Source organism: Phacochoerus africanus, chromosome 1 (assembly GCF_016906955.1).
Source record: "Phacochoerus africanus isolate WHEZ1 chromosome 1, ROS_Pafr_v1, whole genome shotgun sequence".
Taxonomy (NCBI): Eukaryota; Metazoa; Chordata; class Mammalia; order Artiodactyla; family Suidae; genus Phacochoerus; species Phacochoerus africanus.
In genome coordinates, this window is record NC_062544.1 from 230,658,420 (window position 1) to 230,670,778 (window position 12,359).

Sequence of the window (12,359 nt, forward strand, 5' to 3'; positions counted from 1 at the left end):
AATGATCATAACAATCTGATTTCACAGGATTTCCATCCCACAGCCCAGGCACATCCCCCAACCCCCCAAAATGTAAATGTACTTTCTCTTCATTACTCTTTTTTTCTTTTTTTTTTTTTTTTTCCCAGGCCAGGGATCATATCCAAACCTGAGCCACGGTTGCAAACTATGCTGCAGCTCGACAACGCCAGATAATTTAACCCACTGTGCTGGGCCAGGTATTAAACCTGTGTCCTGGCGCTGCAGAGACACTGCTGATCCCATTGTGCCACAGCATGAACTCCCCTTACTATTTTCTTAATAGGATTTTACTTTCTCTAGCTTACTTTATTGTAAGAATACTTTATATAATACATATGATGTGTCAATTGTTTATGTTATCAGTAAGGCTTCTGGTTAACAGTTGGCTATTAGTAGCTACATTTTAGAAGAGTCAAAAGTTATATTCAGATTTTTGACTGCACAAGGGGTGAGCATCCCTAACACTCAGGTTGTTCAAGGGTCAAATGTATTTTTAAGTTAGTAAAGATAATTTTGCATACATAGCTCTAGCAACCACTGGGAAACACCAGAACCATTTAATATTAGCATTTATTTTTATCCAGTCTTTCAAAATCCAGTATAATTTGGGAGTTCCTGTTGTGGCTCAGCAGAAACAAATCTGACTAGTATCCATGACTAGGGATCCAATCCACTAGGTGGGTTGGATCCCTAGCCTTGCTCAGTGGGTTAAAGATCCAGCATTGCTGTGAGCTGTGGTGTAGGTCACAGATGAGTCTTGGATCTGGCATTGCTGTGGCTATGGTGTAGGCTGGCAGTTCTAGCTCCAATTCGACCCCTAGCCTGGGAACTTCCATATGCTGTGGGTGTGGCACAAAAAAGCAAAAAGAATGAAGGGAAGCTTGACTTCACTGGAAAGTCAGATTTAAAAAAGCAATGATGATATAAACATTTACTTATCTGATTGGAAAAAAAACTAAAAGTGTTGATAATGTTTGGTTTTGACACAATTATGCAGAATTAAATGCTCTCACACAGTTTGTGAAGGATGAAAAATAAAATCCAGTATAATTTTACCAAGGAATATCTCCAAATCCTGATGTTTGGAAACTTGCTTATTCCTCTTCTGGTACTGGTTGAAAACATTGTAGCAAGCTGAGAATTTACCTTTAGAATTGGCTGTATGTTAAAATTTAGTAACAGATCTGTCAAACCACAATTACCAAGCCAAAGTTGCATTTTATTTCTAAATGACCATAAAAGCATTTTAACCCACACTGGCATGTCTCTGGTATAAAATTATTCTTTAGATGTTGCACTTCATGAAGTTATTGACAGACTGATTCACCAATTAGATGAAATCTAAATTTTCCTAAATCAAAAAACAAGCTGAATGAGGTTAAGTTAGCTAGAAATTTCTTGGTAAATTACAAAAGTGAGACATAAGTAGGGCAAACACCACTGCAAAATGACTAATTACAAAAGTGAATGGTTTTATGGCAAAATGAGAGGTTAATTTGAAAACTCACTTGGAAGTAAAAAACAAAACAAAGCTTAAAGTATTAGAAATATACTATACAGGAGTTCCCGTCGTGGCGCAGTGGTTAACGAATCCGACTAGGAACCATGAGGTTGCGGGTTCGGTCCCTGCCCTTGCTCAGTGGGTTAACAATCCGGCGTTGCTGTGAGCTGTGGTGTAGGTTGCAGACGCGGCTCGGATCCCGAGTTGCTGTGGCTCTGGCATAGGCCGGTGGCTACAGCTCCGATTCGACCCCTAGCCTGGGAACCTCCATATGCCGCGGAAGCGGCCCAAAGAAACAGCAAAAAGACAAAAAAAAAATATATATATATATATATACTATACAAACTTGAATGTGTGTGTATATATGTGTGTATAACTTCACACCTTTACTTGTTGGGAGTTCCCCTCATGGCTCAGAGGTACAGAATCCAACTAGTATCCATGAGGACGTAAGTTCAGTCCCTGGCCTCATTCAGTGGGTTAAAGGATCCGGCATTGCCTTGAGCTGTGATGTAGGTCACAGACGTAACTCGGATCCTCAGTTGCTGTGGCTGTGGTGTAGGTTGGCAGCTGTAGCTCCAGTTTGACCCCTAGGCTGGGAATCCATGTGCCGCAGGTGTGGCCCTAAAAAGAAAAAAAAAAAAAGTCGTATTTGTTAAAGGAAAAGAGGGTCAAACTATGAGTAGATCTGGAAATTTCCTCTTTGCCTTAGTTAACTTATCCCTATGAGTATCAGTGGTGAGTTTTCTCTTCTTAATAAGGATTATATAAGACCATGGAAATAGAAAAGGATATAACCTTTGGATAAAGCAGCACTAAATTATTTACAAACTGCCCAAGTTAAAAAGAGTAGAAAATAAAGAACTCTAATTATGCAAGAGGTCAGTGGCTTTTTTACAAAGATGAACATTAAAAGACTTCCATAGGGGAGTTCCCATCATGGCACAGCGGAAACAAATCCGACTAGGAACCATGACGTTGTGGGATCGATCCCTGGCCTTGATCAGTGGGTTAAGGATCCGTCATCGCCGTGACCTGTGGTATAGGTTGTAGACACAGCTCGGATCTGGCATTGCTGTGGCTGTGGTGTCCGCCAGCAGCTATAGCTCCGATTGGACCCCTAACCTGGGAACCTCCATGTGCCGCAGGTGCAGCCCTAGGAAAGACAAAAAGACAAAAATAAATAAATAAATAAAAATAAAAGACTTCTATAAGGATTAGCAAATCCAAGACTGCAGAACATTATCCTAAAAACCTAACTCTCCTTTTGCAGAGGGAACACCAAGTGACTGGTCTTAAGAAGGCACACGAGATCATATTTTCAAATGAATGACATGATAAAGGTTTTTCATGCCTTACTAATTTTGATGATAAAAGTCACATTTGATTAGCCTGGTTAAGTATCCACTGTCAAGAGCAGCTTAGGTAGAGAGAAATGTCCTCTCTTATTGCCAAACTGTCACTTAGATTTATTCAGAATCTCATTCATGTTTAAAGTTCTTTCCTCAGAGTATAAATTAAAGGCATTACCCCCAAAATGCTTTAAATACTTGAAGGGAGCTCCAATATATAGTTATCGGAAGCAAAAAGCAATTTTAGTAATTTATTTTCTAAAAATTTGACATTGCATTTCATCAAGCAGGAATCTATCCCCAAAGATTTTTTTTTCTTTCTTTTTTTGGTCTTTTTAGGGCCACACCCAAGGCATGTGGAAGTTCCCAGGCTAGGGGTTGAATCAGAGCTACAGCTTCAGGCCTACATCACAGCCACAGCAATGTGGGATCCGAACTGCATCTGCAACCTACACCACAGCTCAGGGCAATGCCAGATCCAGAACTCACTAAGCAACGCTGGGGATTGAACCCGCATCTTCATGGATACTAGTCAGATTCTTTACCTCTGAGCCATGAGGGGAACTCCCAAGATTTGTTGTTAAAATACAGAACCTGATACTTTGCTGGTAATGGACCTGCCTAGATGATAGGAGAAAAAAAAATAACTAGAGCTCCTGCTATGCAATATTTGAGGCTAACTTAAATAAATACTACTGCCATATAATGAAACAGTTTAGTGTTTTATGCTCAATCACTAAAACTCAAAAATAATAATAACTACGATCGAGCAGTTTATGCCAGCCACTAGATTGAGTGCATTTCAAATACAATTAATGGCTGTATTAGATAGTTATTATTATTCCAATGTTCAGATAACAATATTAAGACTCAGTTTAAAACATATGGCAAGATCAAATCACTAGGAACCAATACAGATGGGATTTATAATACAGTCAAATCCTGACTAAAGTTCAGTTATTCCTACATTGCTTCTTAAACTGTCTGCATAACATATTTACACAATTTTCTTATTTGGGAGGAAAACAGATTTTTATTCCTCAGTGTCCTCACTTTTAAAATTGCACTGGAGTTCTCTTATGGAATAGTAGGTTAAGACCTGGCATTGCCACTGTAGCAGCTTGGGTTGCTGCTGTGGCTCAGGTTCAATCACTGGCCTCGGAAACTTCCACATGCCATGGATGTGGCCAAAAAAAAAAAAAAAATGGTATTGATACTGTCTTCTTTGATTGATTCACATACAGGATAAAATTAAATAATGTAAATCTGCCTTGAAAGTTAACTCTCTAGAAGGTCTTACAAAGGTTTTCTGGCCATCTCAATTCCCCTGCAGAAACTAGTAAGATTAAACCCTCCAGGAGGGAACCAGCTGGATGTTAGGAAAGGGTAGAAGGGAAGATGTTCATTACACATGATCTTTTACTTATTTTTAACTACTTTTCCTAGTCAAAGAAATAAATAAAATTAAAAACAAATTCCTCAGGAGTTCCCATCGGGGCACAGCAGAAACGAATCCTACTAGGAACCATGAGGTTGCAGGTCTGATCCCTGGCCACGTTCAGTGGGTTAAGGATCCGGTGTTGCCATGAGCTGTGAGGTAGGTTGCAGACATGGCTCGGATCTGGCGTGGCTGTGGCTGTGGTGTAGACTGGTGGCTACAGCTTCAATTAGACCCCTAACCTGGGAACCTTCACATGCTGCAAGTGCAGCCCCAATAAAACAAAAAGACCCCAAAAAAAAAAATCCTCAAATTAACCAGGTAGTAATAGATTATAGTTTAGTTTTTTGGTTTTTTTTTTTTCTTTTTAGGGCCACACTCACAGCATATGGAGGTTCCCAGGCTAGGGGTATAATAAGAGCTGTAGCTGCTGGCCTACACCACAGCCATGCCAGATCCAAGCCAAGTCTGTGACCTACACCACAACTCATGGGAATGCTGGATCTTTAATTCACTGAGCGAGGCCAGGGATAGAACCCACAACCTCATGGTTCCTAGTGAGATTCATTTCCACTGCACCACAAAGGGAAATCCTAGATTATAGTTTGAGACATTAGTTTGAGTTCATCTTTAGCTTAATATTGGTACAGATGATTACATATATAAGTATTTATAGATATGTATGTACACAGGCTAGCATATACACTTTTTTTTTTTTTTTTGCTTGCTATCACCTTGGAGGACTTAACAAAGTAAAGATATCCCTGTATCAACAAATATATCTAGTGCTCAGATCTTGGTTTCATTGGTTTCTAATAATGACTTTCCAATAAAAAGATAGGGCTCCTTGGAGAAATGGCTGATTCTAAGACCAAAGCAAGAATTATAGAATGTGAGCCTAGAGCATTTTGTAGTGTCAGAAAGTGAAAAAGGGAGTTCTCATCATGGCTCAGTGGTAATGAACCCAACTAGTATCCATGACACGTGGTTCGATCCCTGTCCTCATTCAGCAGGTAAGGATCCAGCTTCACTGTGAGCTATGTTGTAGGTCGCAGACACAGCTCAGATCTCACATGGCTGTGGCTATGGCATAGGCTAGCAGCTGAAATTCCAATGTAACCCCTACCCTGGTAACTTTCACATGTGGAGAGTGCAGCCCTAAAGAGAAAGGAAGAAAGAAAGAAAGGGAGAAAGAAAACAAGGAAGGAAGGAAAGAAAAATACTCAAAGAACCCTAAAAGCCACATAGATGGGGTTATGCCAAATGACCATAGGAACCATTGAAAGAGCTCCCAATGACCAAAACTGAAACAGTTTGGTCAAGAAAATAAAGTAGTACTGGATTATAAATCAAAGTACAAATATTCATGAGTCTAAACTAAAAGAAATAAATGATCAAATAAGTTAATGAATGAGGGAAAAGAGACAAATCTGTTGTACAGAATTCCAAACAATTTCTATCTGCAAGGAGGGAAAATATATCTTCCCATTCCTTAGGTGAAGACTGCAAATAGTGGCTTTTTTTTTTTCTTTTTTGCCACACCTTTGGCATATGGAAGTTTCCAGGCTAGGGATCAAATCTGAGCTGCAGCTGTGACCTACACCACAGCTGCAGCAATGCCAGATACTTAACCCACTGTGCCAAGCCAGGGATCAATCCCGATACACCTTAACAGTAACCTGAGCCCCTGCAGAAACAACGTGGGATCCTTAACCTGCTGTGCCACAGCAGGAACTCCTACTAAGTTAGGAAATCTTAAATGTTCCCACCACACCACACACACACACACACACACACACACACAAAAGTTAATTATATGAGGTGATGGAATTGTTAGCAAACTCAACTGTGGTAATCATTTCACAACATCAAATTGTGATGTTTATACCTGAAACTTGCAAAATGTTATATGTCAACTATATCTCAATAAAACTGTGGCGGAGGGGGGAGAATCAGGTGGAACAATCTCTAGAGCTTATACAAGGTCAAGAAAGGCCCATGTTCCCATCAGCCAAAGTGAAGAGATGTCTTAATACATGATGCAAAGAGTAGAATTCTCAAGGATACTGCCTCGACACTAGGACCAAATTAACTATTCTGAATGCACCTAACTTAAAAGAAAGCCTCAAAATGATAAAATTATTTCCAGATAACTTTCTCCCAGAAAAAAGAACAAAAATATTTAATGAAATACAAACAACTCCAGCACCAACATAAAATTGAAAATATCTGGCACCTGATCAAAACTTACAAAGTGCACAAAGAAGCAAACAAATAAGACCCATAATGAAGAGGAATATTAATTATTGGAAATAGACACAGAGATGACACAAATAAGAGAATAGGAAAGTTATTAAAACACTATTAAAAATATACTCTACATATTAAGAAAGGTAAAGAGAGACAAAAAATTTTTTGTTGTTTTTAGGGCTGCTCCCATGGCATATGGAAGTTCCCAGGTTAGGGATTTAATTGAGCCATGTATCAGCCTACACCACAGCCAGAGCAATGCCAGATATGAGCCAAGTCTAAGACCTACACCACAGCTCACAGCAATGCTGGATCCTTAACCCACTGAGCAAGGCTAAAGATTGAACCCACATCCTTATGAATACTAGTCTGATTCATTATCACCATGCCACAATGGGAACTCCAGACAGCCAATATTTTGAAAGGCATGGGTTGACTTCAAGAGATGATAAACAAAAAAGATAAACAAAAAAGAAAAAATGATGTTAGATGAAATATATAGCAGACACTGTAGAAGAAAAGGCTAGTGAACTTGAAGAGACAGTAATAGAAGATAGATAAATAGGTAGATAGATAGATAAACAGAGCATAGAACATCAATGAGCAGAGGGACAATATCAAGCAGCCTAATATACATGTAATTAGAGTACCAGAAGGAAAGAAAAAAAAAAACTTTTGAAAAAATAATGGCAAAAAAAAATTTTATAGATTTAATGAAACTATTAACCCACAAATCCAAGAAGCTCAATGAACACCACACAAAAAATATATGTAAAGAAAATATAGGAGTTCCCATCGTGGCTCAGTGGTTAACAAATACAACTAGGAAGGATGAGGTTGCGGGTTCGATCCCTGGCCTTGTTCAGTGGGTTAAGGATCCGGTGTTGCCGTGAGCTGTGGTGTAGCTTGCAGACATGGCTCAGATCCCACGTTGCTGTGGCTGTGGTGTAGCTCCGATTCGACCCCTAGCCTGGGAATCTCCATATGCCGCAGAAGCGGCCCTAGAAAAGACAAAAAAAAAAAAAAACCGAGGCACATTATAATCAATTTGATTTAAATCAGTATATATTAGTTATCTATTTGCTACATATCATTTTATTCCAAAACTTAGTAGCTGAAAATTAAAAAAAAAAAATTTATTTCACAATTCCTGAAGGTCAGGAATCCAGGATCAGCTTAACTATTAGTTTTAATTAAGAGTTTCTCACAAGGTTGGAGTCAAGTTGTTGGCTAGGGATGGTGGTCATCTGAGATTGGAGGGGAGGATCTACTTCCAAACTGAATCACACAGTCGTTGCCAGGCCTCTGTTTCTTGGTGAGTTAGCCAGATACATCAGTTCCTCATGACTTGGGCCTCTCTGATGACACCTCAGTCTTTAAAGTCATCTTTAGGATATGATAGCTTCCTCTGAACTTCCCATAGCAAGTGATAAGAGACAGAGATAAGGGTGGGTGTGTATAACAGAGAAAGTGAAACCAACTATGGTCCAAGATGGAAACCAGTCCTTCTATATTCTAATATTCAAAGTAACATACCAGGAGTTTCCGTTGTGACTCAGTGAGTTAAGAACCAAACTAGTATCCATGAGGATTAGGGTTTGATCCCTGGCTTCGCTCAGAATCCAGCTTTGCCACAAGCTGCAGTGTGGGCTGCAGATGCATCTCAGATCTGGTGTTACCATGGCTGTGGTGTAGGCCGGCAGCTTCAGCTCTGATTTGACCCTTTACCTGGGAACTTCCATAAGCCACAGGTGCGGCCCTAAAAAGGAAAAAAAAAAAAAATGATATACCACCACTTCTGCCATATTCTTTTTCTTAGAAACAAGTCACTAAACACTGTCTATACTCAGGAGATTAATTCATCTTCATCTCTTGAAGAGAAGTAACAAAAAAAAATTTGTGGACTTTGTTAAAACTACAAAAAAAGTGATAAAGAGAAAATACTAAAAGTAGCAGAGGAGACACACACACTGTAGCAAGGATGATGAGAATGACAGCAGGCTTCTCATTAGAAACATTGCAAACCAGAAGGCAGTCATAACACATTCTTAAAATACTAAAGGAAAAAAAAAAACCACCTCAAATGTTTTTATCTGTGAAAATATATTTCAAAATAATTGTACACTTATTGTTGTACAATAGTTTGTTGTACATGAATGTGTGTGTGCATGTGTGTCCAAAAACTATTTGTGCAGCATTTCATCCAGAGAAGATTCATCATCAACTAATTCCACATCATTTAAAATCCAAAGTCCAATAGTGTCAGTCACAGAAAGAGACAGCAAAAACATTATCAACAAAGTTTATTCCCTGTATGGATTAAATGTTTTTGTGTCCCCCTAAAATTTATATGTTGAAACTCTAACCCCCAATGTGATGGTTTTAAAAGTAGGGCCTTTAGGAAATAAGAGTTAGTTTAGATCATGAGGTTAGGACCCTCATGATGAGATTAGTGATCTTATAAACTGAGGGAAAGAGAGAGGAAAGACCATATGAGGACACATCCTGCCATCTGCAAGCCCAAAGACGAGTTCTCACCAAAGCCCTGCATCCTGGCACCCTGATCTCTGACTTCCAGCACCCAGACCTAGGAGAAAATAAATTTCTGTTGTATAGGTCACCCAGATGGTATTTTATTATGGCAACTCAAGATGACTAAGTTATTCATTTTTCCTCCTTCCCTTTCCAGTTTAGGATCCAATCCAGGATTGAGTGTTGTATTTAACTGTCATGTCTTTTGGGAAAATATCTTTCTGTCAGCATTATGAACAAATAAATGAACTAGAAGGGAAGTGGCTACAAGAGAAGTTTTACAAAAAAAAGATTTTTCTTTCAATTAAAAAAATATATTAACAATAACAAAAATAACAATGGCTAACTCTTTAAAAAACAAAACAAAACAGTAGGGGAGTTCCCGTCTTGTTGCAGTGGAAACGAATCTGACTAGGAACCATGAGGTTGCAGGTTTGATCCCTGGCCTTGCTCAGTGGGGTAAGGATCTGGCATTGCTGTGAGCTGTGGTGTAGGTCGCAGATGCGGCTCGGATCCCGAGTTGCTATGGCTCTGGTGTAGGCCGGTGGCTACAGCTCCGATTCGACCCCTAGCCTGGGAACCTCCATATGCCATGGGAGCGGCCTAAGAAATGGCAAAAAGACAAAAAAAAAAAAGTTGACCTAACTATAACCTCCCAATAATACATGACACAGTTTCTGCCATTATTTCCATCCCCTCAGTTGTTAAGAGCTTAGAGAGATAAAGTTACTTTCTCAAAGTCATAGCAGTATTCAAGTGGTAAAGCGAAGGAGAATTCTCTAGAAAAGTGCCTTTTGAATGTACATACGAGTCACTGAGGGCTCTTGTTAAAATGCAGATACTGATTCTGTATGTCTGGAGGAGGACTATGATTCTGCATTTCTAACAAGATCTCAAGTGATGCTGATGCTATGTTCTACTAAATACACTTTGAATAACAAAGCTCTAGAAGTATATCACAGCTAAGTGTGCCTGGCATATAAGTGCCCACCAGATATTGCTTGAATTATTCAACAGAGAGAAAGAATAAGAGATTTTAAAAATCTGTTGTTGACTTCATTGTTAATCAGCAAGTCTGGACTGTTATAGATTTTTTCCACAAGGATGTTACTTCATGGGAGATCTGGAAGATTTTCAGGCACAAGACGCTGCCCAGTTAGAAAGAACACAATGCTGGAAAGTTGAGAGAAGACCATCACCATGGAGGGAACACTTTACTTGTAAGTGTGTCTACTTAAGTTGCAGTGTAATGTCAGCAAGACTCTATTCTTTTCTCTTTTCTCCTTTCTTCTATCCACTGACCTGGCTGGTGAGAATGCAAGATAGGAATTAATGTAATATCTCACTCTCTAAATATCATATGAGGCTACAAAGGCTGCAAAGTTCTGTTAAGAAGAGAAGATTCACTGGGAACAAAGCTGAAGGCCAATGCTAGCCACCATTCCTAGCTTAGGTATGTGGGTAGAAAAACTTCACATCAAAGCAAGTCACTGATAAGGTAACTGCACATTATTGTTTTAGAGTATAAACTAAGTACAGGTTATTGTATAACAGCTTCTAGAAAGAGTTCAGTTTTGAAACTCTTAAATACTGTTAATAGTCATGGCTTTTTAAAAAAATTGCTTGAGATATAAGTGACATGCCATAAATTATACATTACATATTTACAGTATAATATTTTATGAGTTTTGACAAACATTTATACCCATGAAACCATCTTCACAATCAAAATAATGAATAAATCCATCACTCACCTACCAAAAATTTCCCCATGATCCTTGGCTATCCCAGCACACTCCCATGCCGAGGCAACTGCCAATGGGCTTTCTATCACCATAAATTTGGATTTTGTGTGTACTCTTTTTTTATCTGGACCCCTTCATTTAGCCTAGTTATTTTGAGATTCATTCATGCTGTGGTATGACTGTAATGCACCACTTTTACTGCTGAGTAATTTTCATTGTATGACTCTTCCAAGGTTTGTTTCTCTATCCATCTGCTGATGAGCATGTGAATTTTTTCCTTTTTTTTTTTTGGCTATTACAAATAAAGCTGTTATGAAAATACTGTCACTTACATCTTTAAAAGTTTACTTCAGGTCATTAAAAAACTTTCCATGTCTTTATTTTACTTTTTGAGCATATGAAATATAATAACTGTTTTTCTTATCCTTCTAATTCTAATGTTAGTTCTTGATATCATTGATTTTTCTCATTATTCATAATTGTTTCCTGCTTCCTTTGCATGCTTGGTGAAATTTTGAATTTCACCTTGTAGGGTCTCATCTAGGTTTGTACTTCTACAAATATGCTTGAACTTTGTTTAGATGTACTGAAGTTACTTGGAAACAGTTGGATCTTTGGGGGTCTTGCTTTTAGGGTCATTATTAGGACTGGCCAGATCTATGTTTAGTCCAGGGTGAAGCACTCCCTGCTACTGAGGCAGAGTCCTTCTGAATATTGTCCTCAGTGCCCCATGAGTTCTGAGCTTTTCCAGTCTGGCTGGTGGGCCCAGCACTGCTTCTGGCCCTATGTGTGGGTTATGTTCTATCCTGCCAGTTCTTTTTTTTTTTTTTTTTTTGTCTTTTTGCTATTTCTTTGGGCCGCTCCCGTGGCATATGGAGGTTCCCAGGCCCGGGGTCCAATCGGAGCTGTAGCCACTGGCCTACGCCAGAGCCACAGCAACTCGGGATCCGAGCCACGTCTGCAACCTACACCACAGCTCACGGCAACGCCAGATCGTTAACCCACTGAGCAAGGGCAGGGACCGAACCCGCAACCTCATGGTTCCTAGTCGGATTCGTTAACCACTGCGCCATGACGGGAACTCCCTATCCTGCCAGTTCTTGCAGGAGGTTCTTTCCCCAGCCCTGGGTCACGTCCTCACATGCATTTGCTAATCAGTGTTGTCCAAAATACTTAAGGGGGACCCTTTTGTAGTTCATAAGCATGATGATTGGGTGTTCACGGGTCTGCGTGACATGGGCCTCCCTCAAACCTTGTTACAAATCAGCATATTACCCATCTGACATGAAAAAAAAAACTTAAGGGAAACATCTTCAGATCTCACGTCCTCTCTGGGTGCAGCTCCTTCACATCTGCAATCCTGTCCTGTTAACTCAAGCTGTCTTGCTCTCCCCAGACTCTTGGCTCTGTGTCCTCAACATAGAGAGTCTGTCTGGTTCTGCCCGGGTTCCACTCCCCATGCCAGATCCTGGGACCTCAGATCAGCAAATGGGATCAATCACAGGACTCACCTCACTGAT

General features: G+C 39.6%; 1 non-coding gene across 1 annotated transcript; it reads left to right on the forward strand.

Moving 5' to 3' along the window:
* Nucleotides 1-12,021: 12,021 nt before the first annotated feature.
* On the forward strand, nucleotides 12,022-12,124 carry LOC125114529 (small nucleolar RNA U13). The gene has a single exon (XR_007131839.1). It is a non-coding gene; the product is annotated as a small nucleolar RNA U13 (small nucleolar RNA).
* The last annotated feature ends 235 nt before the right edge of the window (nucleotides 12,125-12,359 follow it).